This window comes from Tenrec ecaudatus, chromosome 9, assembly GCF_050624435.1.
Source record: "Tenrec ecaudatus isolate mTenEca1 chromosome 9, mTenEca1.hap1, whole genome shotgun sequence".
Taxonomy (NCBI): Eukaryota; Metazoa; Chordata; class Mammalia; order Afrosoricida; family Tenrecidae; genus Tenrec; species Tenrec ecaudatus.
Genome location: NC_134538.1, coordinates 88,383,925 through 88,398,841, shown reverse-complemented (window position 1 = coordinate 88,398,841; position 14,917 = coordinate 88,383,925). Strand labels below are relative to the sequence as shown.

The 14,917-nt window shown below is 39.3% G+C and overlaps 1 pseudogene; it reads right to left on the bottom strand.

Annotated features, from left to right (window-relative positions):
* Window positions 1-14,611, bottom strand: part of LOC142456035 (cyclin-dependent kinase 9-like) — a 34,532-nt pseudogene extending 19,921 nt beyond the window's left edge.
* Window positions 14,612-14,917: the final 306 nt, after the last annotated feature.

Sequence of the window (14,917 nt, the reverse complement as noted above, 5' to 3'; positions counted from 1 at the left end):
CCCTGCAAAAAAAAAAACACAACTCACTGCCAATGAGTCGATTCAACTCATGGTGACCCTGTAGTAGTTAATCATTGGGCTATGAACCTGTGTTAGTCAGGTGGACTAGAGAAACAAATCTAGGGAGACTTTACATGGGTGTAAAAAAGAGTGTTATATAAAAGAGAAATTGTACATTAAGAAAACCTCCCAGCCCAGTCCAGATCAAGTTCATAAGTCCAATATTACCCCATATGTTGATACTAGCCCATAAATTACTCTTCAGACTCACGCAGCCATGCAAGGATGTCAAATGCAGTATGGTCAAAGTATGATCAAAGGCCAGTGGATGGAAAGTCTTGTGGACTCAGTGGTGGTAGAAGCAGCTTAGCACTGGTGTGGGTCTCCACGTGGCTTCTCCAGCTCCAACGCTCTGGCTCTATCGGTGTAGCTCCATGTGACTTGTCAACAGGAGTTTCTTACAGGGGGTGATTATATATCTGGCCTCCAATGAGCTATTTCTCTCCGTTTGTGCCTCCCAAATGAGGTCCTCAAGTTGCGACCTGATTGACAGTCTAGACTCCACCCCTTCGCAAGTTGACTGGAGATTATGTAACTGCCACAGATCCACAAGTTCTATCTTGTTCTATAACATTGATATCATAAATTAATAGAGAAAAATAAGAAAAGTATTGCCCAGGTATATCAATCATTGCTGAATATGCACACTCAGAAAAATTTCTGGAAAACCTGCCAAAGATCTCCTAAGAGAATTATGAGCAATTGTATGTCACCCAGAAGGCCTCAGTGCAACTACACTAGCCACCTAAAATTGTATCAGTCATCTAAACAAACAAACAAAGCCAAACCCTTTGCCATCACGTCTATTCAGACTCATGTGGCAATCTCCAAAGCTGTCAGTCTTTACGGGAGCAAAAAGCCTCAGCTTTCTCCTGCAAATCAGTTGGTGGGTTTGAACTGACGATCTTGTCGTTAGCAGCCCAATGCTTACAGAACATTGCAACTAGGGCTCTTATATCAGCCATATAAGACTTGTGAATTAGTCAGCAGTGTATTGAATGCAGAATCAGTAGTTATACAATTATAGCTTCACTTCGGGCAGGAGTCCTTGCGATCTTTCGGTATGGTTAAAGGAAACCACTAGAACGTGATTGCTTTCAGTTGCGATTTACAGAGCCCCAACTCAAATTATCTTAGTGAAAACAGCATATACAATTGACTCCTGTAACTAAAGATGCAAGTAGGTGTCAAGAAATTGTGTTGGATCGATTCACGGAATCAGAAATGGCTTAAAGAAAATGTCTCTTTTCTCCACAATGAGGAGCTGTGTTCTTCTGCACTGGCTTTATCCTCAAAGTGGTTCTCTTCAGGCAGCTGTCTCCTAGAAATCAGGCTTGTTTTCCGAAGGTTAGATGGCCTTTCTAGGTGATGAGTAACTTGGCTGGGCCTCTTCAGTCTATGTTGTACCCTGTGATCCTTCTAAACCAACTGCTGATGGGCTTCACTCAGTCCCACTGGGACCACACAGATTGAGAAAAGGAGAAAGCTGGCTCTCTGATGGAACATTGAAGTTGTTATTAGAAATGGGGGTGAATTAATGCTGTTCAGGTAAGAATCTACCATGGCAAGGAAGTATGTCGATCAAAGATGCAGGCTTTTAGAACAAGCTTTGCTTAAGCTTCCCCTTATTCCTCTTGAGGAACAGTGGCTGAGCACTAATTCATCCCCTGTTAGTAATTATAAACAAGATGTTATATGTACACACATTGGAGAAGACAGGATAGTCAACCAAATATCTAATCATATCTATGTTATTTGACATGCAGGGTTAGGTCATGGAGAGTCTGACATACTCTACCAAAGAAGTGGATTCGTTTTAGAAATATCAATGTTCTCCGTGTGCCATCCTCCCTGAGCACAGCCCATGCAGCGACGGAGGCAGATATTTTAAAATAGCTCTCGTACAACCTGACTTAGTAAGAGGGAGAACCGTTGCATTATTTGTTGAGCTGAGACCTGCATGGTAAACATTTCATCATTTATTCTATTCCCTTCACTCTCATTGAGCTCCTCGGTGCTCTTGGGAGGGAGTGCACACTGACTGTGCTATTTTTATAACAGGCCAGAAAGCAAGAAGCAGGTGACGGAACAGTATACAAGTCAGTAATGATTCAGAATGGAGGACACACATTATTTTTTCCCTTGACATGATTCCAACTCTTTGTCCATACTGATGATTTTTACTTAAAAAGATAGTAACACTATATCCTGCCAGGTGCAAAGAATAGAGGAATGCTTATTGCAGTCCTTGGAGCCCAGTGTATGGCCACACTTGGTCCAACGATCTTCACCCCTTTACCCATTAACAGAATCGCTCTTTTCCCCCAACTTGAGGAGGATATGCTTCGAGGAGACCATTAGTGTGGGACCTGTCCTCTAAGAAACCTTGGTGACATAATGGTTAGTGCTCAGCTGTCAATCAAAGAGTTTACTGCTGAAACTTACCTCTGTCCCATGGGAGAAAAAAATGTGGTAATCTATTTCTGTAAAGATTTATAGCCTTAAAAGCCTATCTGGGGATTCTATATTGTCCTATAGGATTATTATGAATAATATGTTGTTTTATTTTATTTTTACACAAGCCATTTAGTAAATATGGTACTGTAAAGAAGAAAAGCAGTATACTTCAAAGGAAGATGTGTATTTAAATTATCTAATTTGGGATGTGCTTGGGCAGTAAAAATGATTGTATATTTCCCTATGGACTGCAGTAAAATACTGACCCTAATCCTTCTGTAGTACAGTGAAATCCTTGCTTCACTCCATTCATGAAAATACATGGAGGGATGGGTAATCATTTATTTCAAAAAAAAAAAAAAAACCTCTGTGGAACAGCTGCGTGCACGTCTCTTAGAAAAGGCTAACACTCCCAGTGATTTGACATCACATCTTTCATGCCAGCTCAGTTTTGTGTTTAGCTCAATGAAAATTTATTACAATTGGGGAAGATGAAACACATTTTATGAGTAGAATTTCACGAGGTCCCTTCACTTACAGTCTGGTGGGAAAGGACACACATGCACTCAGCTCATTAGAGCACTAGGCAGTGAAGAGGGCTTTGAAAATTAGAACATCTTTTCACACATTAGTTTAGCTTGAATCTCACAAAACCACTTAAGTTTTAAAAGAGAGCCCAAGAATCTTACTGTCCACTGTAATTCCCTTTTTCTGTTGATGAGAACCAGGGCCAACATCTTTGTCTTCTGTTACCCCCATGGGTCTGTAATGTAATAGACACTCAGTGAATACTCCACTTAGACTCTGAATTTAGACATGCCTAAATCAGGTAAACATGTTAGGGCTTATCTGGTGCTAGGGGTTATGTGAAGCAGACATAGGTCCTGTGGTTTCTAGCTTCCTCTCCTTGATAATTTAGTGCATAGCAAGGCAGAAGGCATCATACACAGCTTTTCAAATATTGACTGGGAGAAGAAGAACAATTTTTGCCTGGACAGGGAAAATAAAGTGAATTATTTATTGAATAATCCGAGAGTCAGCCTGAAGTGTTGGATTACTCAATGAGCAAGGAAGGCAAAGACTTAATTGTTCTTATTTAATAATCTTTAGTGAAAAAATTCACATTTTTTCACCATACCAAATATTCTGCTTCTGTCTAAGGCTGGTATCTACCTCGTTCACAACTTGACAGCACCATCCTACACAATCAAGGGTTCCCCGACAGAAAAGCACTGGCTTAGCTAAAATGTGGTGAAACCTATATGAAATAGATCACTACAGATTACTAAGTAAGCATCAGTAAGCCTGTGCTAACCTTGATTATTGAGTAATCTTCCCCTCTAACCAAGATAACTATTAAGAGTTAAAACAGATGTGGATCTTTAAAGAAAATGCCATATTACAAATAGAGAATTGTGATCATCAATTTTAAATCACCCCAAACCCAGTTCTCTACACTGCACGTTGAATGAACCTTCAAGAATCAGGACCTCCTGGGAGAATTCCCTGTGTAAAAGATGAGGGATGTAAGCACTCAGGAGTTTATTTAGATGGCAGTTCCATTTATAGATTCTGGTGGGATGGTGTAAAATATACGGCTGATGGTATGTATAACTGCTTCTTCATTCGCTTGTTTATGGTTAACTGTGACAGCTTGGTGCTATGTTTTGACTGGCTGCTGTTGGTAGCATCTAATTTTACCACAAAAACTACATTAAAATATGCTGGAAAAACTCGGCTTATACACGAGTATATTTGGTACTTATCTTGGAGCTATTCATCATTTTCCACATGATATCAATGTGGAAAAGAGTCATGTTATAGTGGGGAATCTGGGGAAAAAACAGAAATTTTGCTTAATTCCTCAATTGTGAGTTTCAAATAACACAATTGAATGGAAGTTAATTGAATGGAAATTCTAATCCATCGTAATAAAATTTACAGGCTTCCATTCCAGAAAAGACAAAAGGCTGAGTTTGCTACGTATACAATCAACATCATTGTAGATGTTCTTAAAAGTTGCTGTTGACTCAATTTTGACTCATGTCAACACCTTATGCTACAGAGCAGAATTGCTCCCCACAGTTTTCTTTGCTATTATCTTAACTGAAGCACATCTCCAAGCCTAATCTCCTAGTCCATCTTTTGCTGTACCACTGGGTGAGTTTGAATGGCCAAACTTTGATTAACAGTTGAGTACAGAGTGTTTGTGCTACCTGGAGACACACTGAATAGACCACATTTCTTTTAGAGTCAAAGGATCCTGTGTCCAAATCTTGTCTCTGGAACATTGTGACTATGAGATAATCAAGAGTGATTTAGTCTCCCTGTTCCTTAGTTTATGTCTTAAATGAATATTGGATGCTATTCTTGTAGACTATCTAAGAAAATTAAATAGATTATATAACTTAATGAGCTCAGCACGAGGTCCTAAGGCATTACAGGCATTCCATCAATTATCAGCGAACATCATTAGTGCTACAGTTAGGTTGTTGTCAGGTGCTGTCATCAAGTCAGTTTTGACTCATAGAGACCCATGGAGAAGAGAATGAAGCATGTCTGGTCCTGCACTGTCCTCACAATTGTTACTTTTGAGACTTTTGTTGTAGCAACTGTATTGATCCATCTTGTTAAAGTCTGTAAGATCCTAAGTTTCAAGTCACCAGCCATAATGAGATAGAAAATATTTACTCTTGTAAATATTTACAGTCTTCAGAACTCACCGGGGCAGTTCTCCGCTGTCCTTCAGGGTGACTGAGTCAGCATTAACTGGGAAGCAGTGAGTTCAACTTTACCAAGCATGTTGTCCTTCTCTAGGGGCTGGTCTCTCATGAGAAGTCTCCCAAAGTAGGGGAGACGAAGTCTCCTCTTCCTTGTTCCTAAGGAGAAGTCTGGCATCCTTTCCCAAGACAAATTGATTAACATTCTGGCAGTAGAAGCAATATTTAATGATCTTTGCTAACGAAGCATTAATTATTCACTCTGTTCTTTTTTGGTTGCTGTTTTTATATAACTACTTGCCAGTAATTATCTACACGTCTTGATTGAATGCTTGGACTGTAGGAGTTGGTAAATTCTTCACTGTTAGTGAATAAATTTGAATGTTTGTTGTGTGAACTAGTCTTTCTTGTAGGTGCATTGATATTAACCCATCACTGACAGCAGGGTACTTCAGAAGAGATCTTGAAATGTTCTTTTTGATAATGAATGAGACACTACTCCTCTTCAATGTGCCATCCTCAACACAAAAGTCATATGATTGTACAATTAAAAACTGCCAGTATCAGTTCCATTCAGGTCACTAAATAGAATGGTTCACTTTTCCTCAGTAGCAATTACATCCCTGTTAGATTCAATAAGCTATTCTGAAAATTTACCATGGATATATAAAAAAGTATGCAGTTTATTTTTCTTTTCTTTTTTTACAACTTCCAATTAGATTTCTAGTGTGTACATTGCATAGTCCAATTATTAATGAATGTTTGCAACTGTCTCTTCTTATGAGTCATGCTATATCAGCAAATGAAATTCTCGATATTTTTCTCTGTCCAAATCATTAAGATTCACTCCGCTTTCAGGTAGCTCTTTCTTAGTCATATTTTGAGTGCCGTCCAACCTAAGGGAAAACATTTTGGGCATTATATCAGACAATGTTTCTCTGATCTTCATAAGGTTTGTGCTGTCCACCTGAAGACCTCTCTTGGTGTTATAAAAATAGCTTATAAAATTATAGGTAATTATAATTTCAATCAAAATAATTCTTCTATAGCTTTCTTTTATTTGCACACATTTTCAGCAGTTCAAAAAAATCAGATATTTGGGTATGTTATGTATGCATAGGAGCGTGGTAGGACATGGGTTTGACTGTCAATCACAAGGTTAGCAGTTCCAAACCATTAATAGCTCTGAGGGAGGGAGCTGAGGGTCTCTATGCCCGCGAAGACTTACAGTTTTCTACTCTGCCTTAGAGTGTTGCTATGAGTCTGCAGCAACTCGGAGGCAGGGAGTTAGGTTTGGGGTTTTACACCTGTACTGAAAGAATCAGCTTTATGTGTTTCTTCTGTGCGTGTGATTTCCTTTTCTTCCTGAGCAATTAAATTTTACTGTTAAATTCGATGAGCTATTCTGAAATTTCACCATGGGCATATAAAAAAGAGTGATCTACCATGTACTTCCTATTGAGTAGCATTGCATATTTTCATTTATTTAGTAATCTTGACTCGCTTTTCAGACGTGACTTTATTTGTTATCTTTTATGAGCTGAGTGAATAAAAAGCTTGGTATTATTTTCAAATGAGATGAGATGAAAAGTGCTACATTATAATAAATTATCCTTGAGCACATGTTGGATGTGATAGCTTATCCCTGGGAATGCTAGGCTTACCCTCCCCTCCATTGACGCGGACTCACTGGGACCCTAAAGGACAATGTCGAACTGGTCTATACACCTTCCAAGATGGTAATCTTATTTTTTTTTAAGTAATAGTTTATTGTGTTCTTTGGTGAAAGTTTACAAAGCAAACTGGATTCTCATTTAGCAAGTTCTCTACATACTGGTTGGTATTACTGGTTACATTTTTTACAATGTGTCAGCATTCTCATTTCCATTCATCTAAATTCCCTGTATCCTGCCTCCACCCCTCCACCACCACTGCCCCCCTCATCTTTATGTCTTAACTTTAGGTGAAGTGTTAACTTTCTAGATGTGTAGAGGTGATTTTTTAAAGAAACACAGTACTCATAAGTGACACTATTTATGTAATGAGCCATCATGTGATATTGCTGAAAGGTGACCTTCAGGAGTGGATTCAGTCCACAGTTTAAGGAATACTTCAGGAAATGGTCAAAGGGGTTCCTGTAGTTCCTTTCAAGATGTTTGGCCTCTTTTGAGAATTTGATTTTTGTTCTAACAAAGCTCTAATCTTTATGGAAGCATATTGTCAACTGTCTCTGGTTAATATAAAAGCACTTTTATCAGTGTCCCACCAGGGATTCCCCTAGATATTATCATTGATACGGTGTGTCTTCAAGTGGGCCAGAAGGTCCTGCAGACTGAGAGAGCAGGGGCGGGGGGGTTGGGGGTGAGGGATGGGTGGGAGAGGGGAAATCGGAAGGACCCAGTGGGACTGCAAAAGCAGGTACCTCCATGTTATTCTGGATTATTGGCGATAGTACAAAAATTTTTAATTGCCAGGAGGATGCAAAGATTTTCTTTTGCTTTTTTTTTTTCTGAAAAGGAGGAGGTAGGCCAAATAAGGAACCTGTGGTCCATAGCAATTACAACAGAGTGAGAGGAGAGTGAGGGCGCTGGGTGCACAGAATGTTCTTAAGAGAATGGAAGATTGCTCTTCCAGATCAAATCATGATCTTAGTTCTCAAAGAAGTATGTCAGCCAGGGAATGAGGTCGCCTGAGGGGGTGACAGTGTCCTCAAGAAGAGTGTGTGTCAAGCTCGGAGGGAAAAGAAAGTCAGTCACTTTTAAAGTAAAGAGAGTGTCAAATGGATGGATAATGGAGCAGAGTATAGAGACAATGAAATAAAGGCTGGCAGGGCAAAAGGACTCAAGACTACAAAAATAAAATTGTTAATGTTGGGTGTTCTTATGGGCCAGTAGCGACCTCATGTGACAGAGGAGAATGACTTAATAGTTGTGTTTTTTTTTTGTTTGTCTGTTTTTGTTTTGCTTTTATCTGTATGGTTGCATATTGACCGTCCTTCTTCCTTGGTGAGTTTGAAAGATCAAGCTTTTGGTTACTACCGTTTGTTTTCTACAAAACTGTTTTTACATAGTTATAGTCAAAAGTGTTTCAAGGATAGAAGTTAAAGGATGATTTTGATCAGCGGTTCTCAACCTGTGGGTTGTGATCCTTTTGGGGGTCGAACCACCCTCTCACAGGGGTCTCCCAATTCATAACAATAGCAAAATTACAGTGATGAAGTATCAACAAAAATAATTTTATGGTTGGGTGGTCACAACATGAGGAACTGCATTAAAGGATCGCGGCATGAGGAAGGTTGCGAACCACTGATTTAGATGATTTCAATTTAACAGAGATTATTGGGATTGTAGCATAATTTTCAGAGAAATTCTGGAGACCAGCTAAAATTAAGGAAGATACTACAGAAATTCTGGGAAGATAGAATGATTGCCTAGACTAGAATGGCATTGATAATGGGAGTGGAGTTCAAATATATGCATTTTTAACATCTTGATGTGTAGAATGAAGGAGAGATGGTAAGGAATAACAACATCTGCATTGGTGGCATGGTAGTAAGAGGAGTGCAGATGTGGCTTATTTGAATTGGACTTTGAGTGACAAACAAAGGCTGAATGGAGAGTAAGGTAGTCAGAACTAAATTTATGGTGGGGATTTTGATTTAGGAATCATAGAAATGTCAGCTCAAGACTTAGAAGTTGATGAGACACACAAATGATCATGGGTGGAATCCAGAGAATTACCAACAAGTAATAGGTTAGCAGCGAAAACAGTGACCACAATGGAAACTGAGCAGAATGAGTGGGTGGTGTAAATGGTTTTCACTCGACTTCTAACTAAATGGTTGGTGGTTTGAATCTCCCAGTGGTGCTGCAGAAGAAAGGTGTGACAATCTATTTCCTTAAATGTTACAGATAAGAAAATGTAATGGAGCTTGATGCAATTCCATAATTCAGAGCGCCATCCAACCTGAATCGCAACCAACTCGATGGCAATAAGAGGGGTTTTTGTTGTTGCTGCTGCTGTTTTAAATTAGACATCTTAAAAGAGAACCAGGAAGGTCTGACTTTCTAGAAAAACAAGAAAATACAACATTTTATGAAGAGTGGAGAGGCCAATATTAATCCTAGAAGTAAAGAAAAGCCAGGTATATCTAGGTGCTTGAACATGAGCTTCAGGTGTATGGACAGTGTGTAAAGCTATGGGGCCAAACCTGAAGTTGTAGTTGAGAACATTGTCAGTATCATTGGGTTGTATGGGATCCAGCACCAACAACTTGTCAATGAAGTCCAAGGGGTAGATGTCCCACACATAGGCCTTAACCCTCTCCTTGACCTTCCACTTTGGCCTTTAGGCAGTTCTGGCTTCTCAAACGACTTGCACTTGCCCACATTTGGCTGTACCGCAGAGGTGATGGAGCCACATAGCTGGCTAGGGAGGGTAAATTGGTCCTGCTTGGCGTTGCCTGAATGGTAGGACTTTGGGTCCACATCTATATCATGATGTACCCAATACCCCATAGGTCAATGGAGGGTAGGGTCAGGGACGTAGTCTTATTCACCTAGCAAGAGCTAAGAGGGCTGTACTAGAGCACCACCACATGATTGGTATAGCAGTTGGGCTGGCTGTTCCTGTCCAGCCTAACAGCCCAGGCCATCCCAAAGTCTGGCAATTTCAGGACCCTGTTGAGTGTGAGGAGTCCATTAGCCACCTTCTTGTTTTATTCCTCTGGCAGTGGTATATGCCACTAAGCAGCATCTGCAAGGCTTTCTTGACCTCAGCCACTGTGAACTCTACTAAGACATTACTGAGTGGTTCAGTAAGGTGAGGCTTGCAGAGTCAAGCACTGGTCATAGACTATCTTTGCATGGTTTATAGGACGAAGCCTTCTCTTTCGTATTTTCCATCAGCACCTTTTTCGGAGCCCCCTTTTTACCAGGCTTGCAGTGCTTGACATTGAACACTTCCCTACAGGGCCCTTGATCATTCTAGACCAGCATCTCATATTTGCACCCCCTCATCACAAAGGGGCGCTCCACTCTTTTGTACCTCATTGATTAAAGCGTACCCATACAACCAAAATAGGTGATTCCAGAAGTAGTGAATTATTATTTATATTATCAATGCCATTGTGTTATTATTAAATTCTAATGGGAAATATCCTTGTATTTTAACTGGTTTTACAATTTCAATTTTATAAATATAAATCTTAAACATTCAGTTTTATGGAATAGTGATAAAATACTTTAAAAATTGAACTCAAACTGGTAATAATGCATACACTAAACCCTCTTAATTACCAGTATATTCAGTCATTTATTTGACAGTAATCAGAATATGCGTATTTTAACACTCATATTTAAAATATATATAATAGCTATTGTTTTTAGAGTTTTAACACAACAGGCTAGTTTTCTTAGAATGTGCTCTATTGTCTGTGTAGAATTTGGCTTTGATTTACTTTCATTTAAACGCTGGGAGTGGCTTTCAGCATCTAAATTATCCTAATTGTGAATCTGTGCTTTGAGAGGTGGCTCTATAAACACGATAAGTATAATTACCAAAATTGTCATCATGGGTATGTTAATTAGAATAAAGCATGCTAGAAGTAATTTAGTGAATGCTAGAAATAATATAATATGTGTGATTAGCTGCAAACTCTATAAAACACAAACCATTTTTTCTAAACTAATAAAATAAACTAGTGTAACCTTTTCTTAATATAAGAAAATTAACATTCTAAACACATCAGGAAATAAATATGTAAGCTTATTTTCTGTGAAGACAAAATACACAAATATTTACAGAGGCCATTGACTTTGGAGGCATGATCATTAGATTTTGTGTCAACTTGTCTAGGCCAGGATTCTCAGTGGTTTGGCAATTAAGACATAGTAATAATCTATGTAGTGATGGAACCTAATTGATCAGCTCCATAATGGGTTCTGCTATGAGCAATTAGCTGTAAAAAAGAATAGGGTGGGATGCAACACCCTAGACCACTGCCCTGAGAAAAATCAATTGAATGTATGTTTCCTCAGGAATATGGCCTGCTTCCAATATAAATACATGCTGCAGAAAAGCTTGCTTACTTTTTGCTTGACAGGGATCTTCTATATGACCGATTGACCTACAGTTCTTTGGACTAAAGCCAACAGCCTGCCATGTTGCTAGAGGATTCTGGGAATCATCAGGAGCCTGCTATCTGACCAGCCAGCCTTGGATTCATTTCCTCTGCAGCCACAGACTTGATTTGTTGAGCTTGGATTCATTTGTCTCTGCATCCAATGCATCAGGCTGCAATCTTAAATTTATCAGCACATGTAGCTAAGTAATCAAAAGAGGCCTCCAGCTTACCATCTGACCTGTGGATATAGAACCTGCCCTGATTTGGACTTACCCATTTCTATAACTGTGTGATCCATTTTCTTGATATACATGTATCTCTCTCTCATCTATCTATCTATCTATCTATCTATCTATCTATCTATCTATCTATCTAATCTATATAGATATATGAAAGCATAAAAGCTTCATTGGGTTTTCTTCGCTAGAGAGACCAACCTAAGATCAGAGGGAAGGATTGAAAAACTGTTTTTCAGATTATGACTTCATTAAATCCTATAATTGCTGAAATCTATGAGGGTATTCAAAAAGTTCGTGAAAAAAATCTATTCTCTTTAATTGTATTTTTCATTAATATTTGAAACCCCTTTGTATAATTGACATATCATGCCTCCTAAGACAAACATGAGGAAATGTAAACATTTTCAAGTTTGAATGGTACACTGTTTATATATTAGGGAGTACACTGTATTGTATTTAATTTGGAATATCTGAAATAAAAAAGTTATGGTTAAGATTCTGAAGTCCTTCCCTGTACCCATTTCACTTCTCAACCGTATACTTTCCCATAACTTCTCTCCTCTACTGTCCCCAAACTCAGGGTCAGTACCCTAATGAAAATATTTGATAAATCACTAGATTTGTTTCCTCTTTTTCTGATTTCAGGCAACGAATGTGCTAGACTCAAGAAGATGTTACATACCTAAGGATCATTATCTAGAAGCTCCCCAACTGGTTATTGATTCACAGCAGTTAAAGCTTTCAAATTGGAATGACAGCAATTGGAAGTACAGGGGGCAGGTTGCAACAATCACAGAAATCAGTAGGCCAAGCAGGAAACGATGCCGCCCAGCAGGCTCAGATGTGCTCTGACAGCAAGGAAAGAAGCGTGAGTCCACCAACAAGCCAGACAGCAGCAGCAGCAGCATACCAGAGACCATGAAGTAAGTGATAACCCTGTCAATTTGCTAGAAAGACAAACTTAACGTATACATTCAAGTAAAACAGGAAGGCTGTCAAGAGGGAAAATATGTGGCTGGAATGTTGATGTCATTACACAAAACTGTTGGGGAGTATTTATTTTGAAATTCTTCAGTTTCTTTGGTATGTGCACCCAGCATTCCTTGTGAAGGCAGATTTCCATGCAAGTAATGGAGTGTTTACCAAAGTTTGTGTTTCTCCACAAACTATCTCAGAATCATCTAAGATAGCTAGGTAAATCTATATTTCTCAGTTTCGGTTCCAAAAGTTTCCACTTACATGGGCTTTTGAGATGACAGTTGATCTCTTACCTTGATATTATGGCCCATATTTCAGTAACTGTGAACAGGCCCGGGACTTGATGCCATAGTGAAACCTTAGAAAAATATCCATTTTTGTTTTACTCTCTGTTTGGTATGTTACTCTGCTACTCATCCTTGTTATCAAAACCTTCCATCTTGTAACATCCTGGTCATCAACATTGCAACAAAAAACACTTCTCTAAAGACTAACCCCCAGCCCTTTCCAATTGAAACTGGGTAAAAGAGCATGCTCAATAGAGGCATCAGTTTCTTTCAACTGAGCCAGGATTCAAGAATTTCTGGAAGGGAAACCATTATCTGAACTATTATCCTCTTCAGACCCATTTTGTTATTTTATTTAATATTTACTTTTTACAAAAATAATGAAATTATTTACTGACACTAGAAAATTGCCTGTTATGATACAATGTGGATACTATTAAGTTTGTATGTAAGTAACAAAACTGAAGATGCACAGAGAAAAATAAGTTATACACCAAAATATGACCATGATTTAGATCACTTCAGTGATTAACTAGTCTTCCTTTTACTTATCTGTATTTTGGGGGAGCATAACTTCTGAAGCAAACTAATGCTTTTGTTTATTAGGAATCTCAATACTCTACGCAAGTACAACTACAAAGCTTAAAACAGCCATCAGGGATAAGATTCCTAACTTGCCCATTAGATGTGATCTTTATCTAGAATTATCTGTGCTTATTTTGATTCCATTCAGAGGATGATTATTTTATTATTATTATTCGCACATTAAAGACTGTTTGGTGGTAGAACCTGCAGAATTACAAAGGTTGGCAGTTAAACAGTAGTCACAGCCTCACCAGCTCTGTTCCACTTTTTTCCAATCTCCTTCTGTGAAAGGCTAGTGGAATAAATTCACAGAGCACTCTCTGAATTTACCTTTTCAGCAATGTTGTCCCAGGTGGCTGCTAAATCTTGGCTGTCCAAGTTCAGCTCTAGCCTCGCCTTGGCATAGACAATATTATGGAATTTAATGACATCCAGGTGTGGAGTGGGTTGCTATCCTCCTGGGAGTCTGAGGCCTGCGTTGCAAAATCCGCATGATTTCATTTCCTTCCTTCCGTTCAGCACTGCAGTTCTGTTGTGCTGGAGAACTTTGGTGACACCGAATTTAAGAAGGGTTGGTATATGGTACTCAATGAATGAGCAAGATATATTTGCATGATGTTAAATGAGATAACAAGGACATTTCAGAAATTTTACCAAAGACTCCAAGTGCCATTGTGTGCACTTTGATGCTTGATTGAAAGCCTCATAGCATCAGGATGGAAACCACCATAGACACTGGGGAATCACATGCACCTCATCAACATCTGGCTAGTGCAACTGCATGGTAGGCACATTAGTGAAAATTTTAGAAAATTGGCGAATTAGCTGTTGGCACTGATTTATTTCCAACGTTTCACTCTTCCACTTCATACTACTAAGTTTCTGGCTGTCATTTTTAGTCCAGACACTAGTTTCTCACATATTACCGTTTTTTGTCCGTTTGTTTGGTGTGGTTTAATAAGTAGCGAAGAAGAAATTGAATGGAAGATGTTTGACTTCATCTGGCTCCAGAAGGGGTCAAGAGGCTCGACCTCCGAATCGTGTCTAGGATGCTTACTACAGGCTGAGGTCCTACACGCCTCCACACCTCACCCTCTTCCTCCTCTTGACACCAACTCTCCCGTGACGGCTCTCTCCTTCTCCATGGATCCAGTAACCCATTGCGACGGCTGCACAGAACCCATGGACAATACTCACCATGGTGACTAAGGAGGCAGTGGTTACAAAATATGATGTCACCTACAGCATCCCTTCAAGGACATGCTGGCAGACATCCTCTCTCAGGGCCTTGATCTCTTAGATACAAAGTCTTGGGGTCTCTGTTCTGCTTGCGCGAGTGTTATAAACCTCCGTTAGCACCCAAAAAAGCCCAAAGAGCGCCCTACTGTGCAAGCTCCGCTCTGCTCAAGGTCACCCATCTTTACTTTCTCCAGGGGCCAAGAAGCTGGCGGTCGCTCCGCTCTCTGT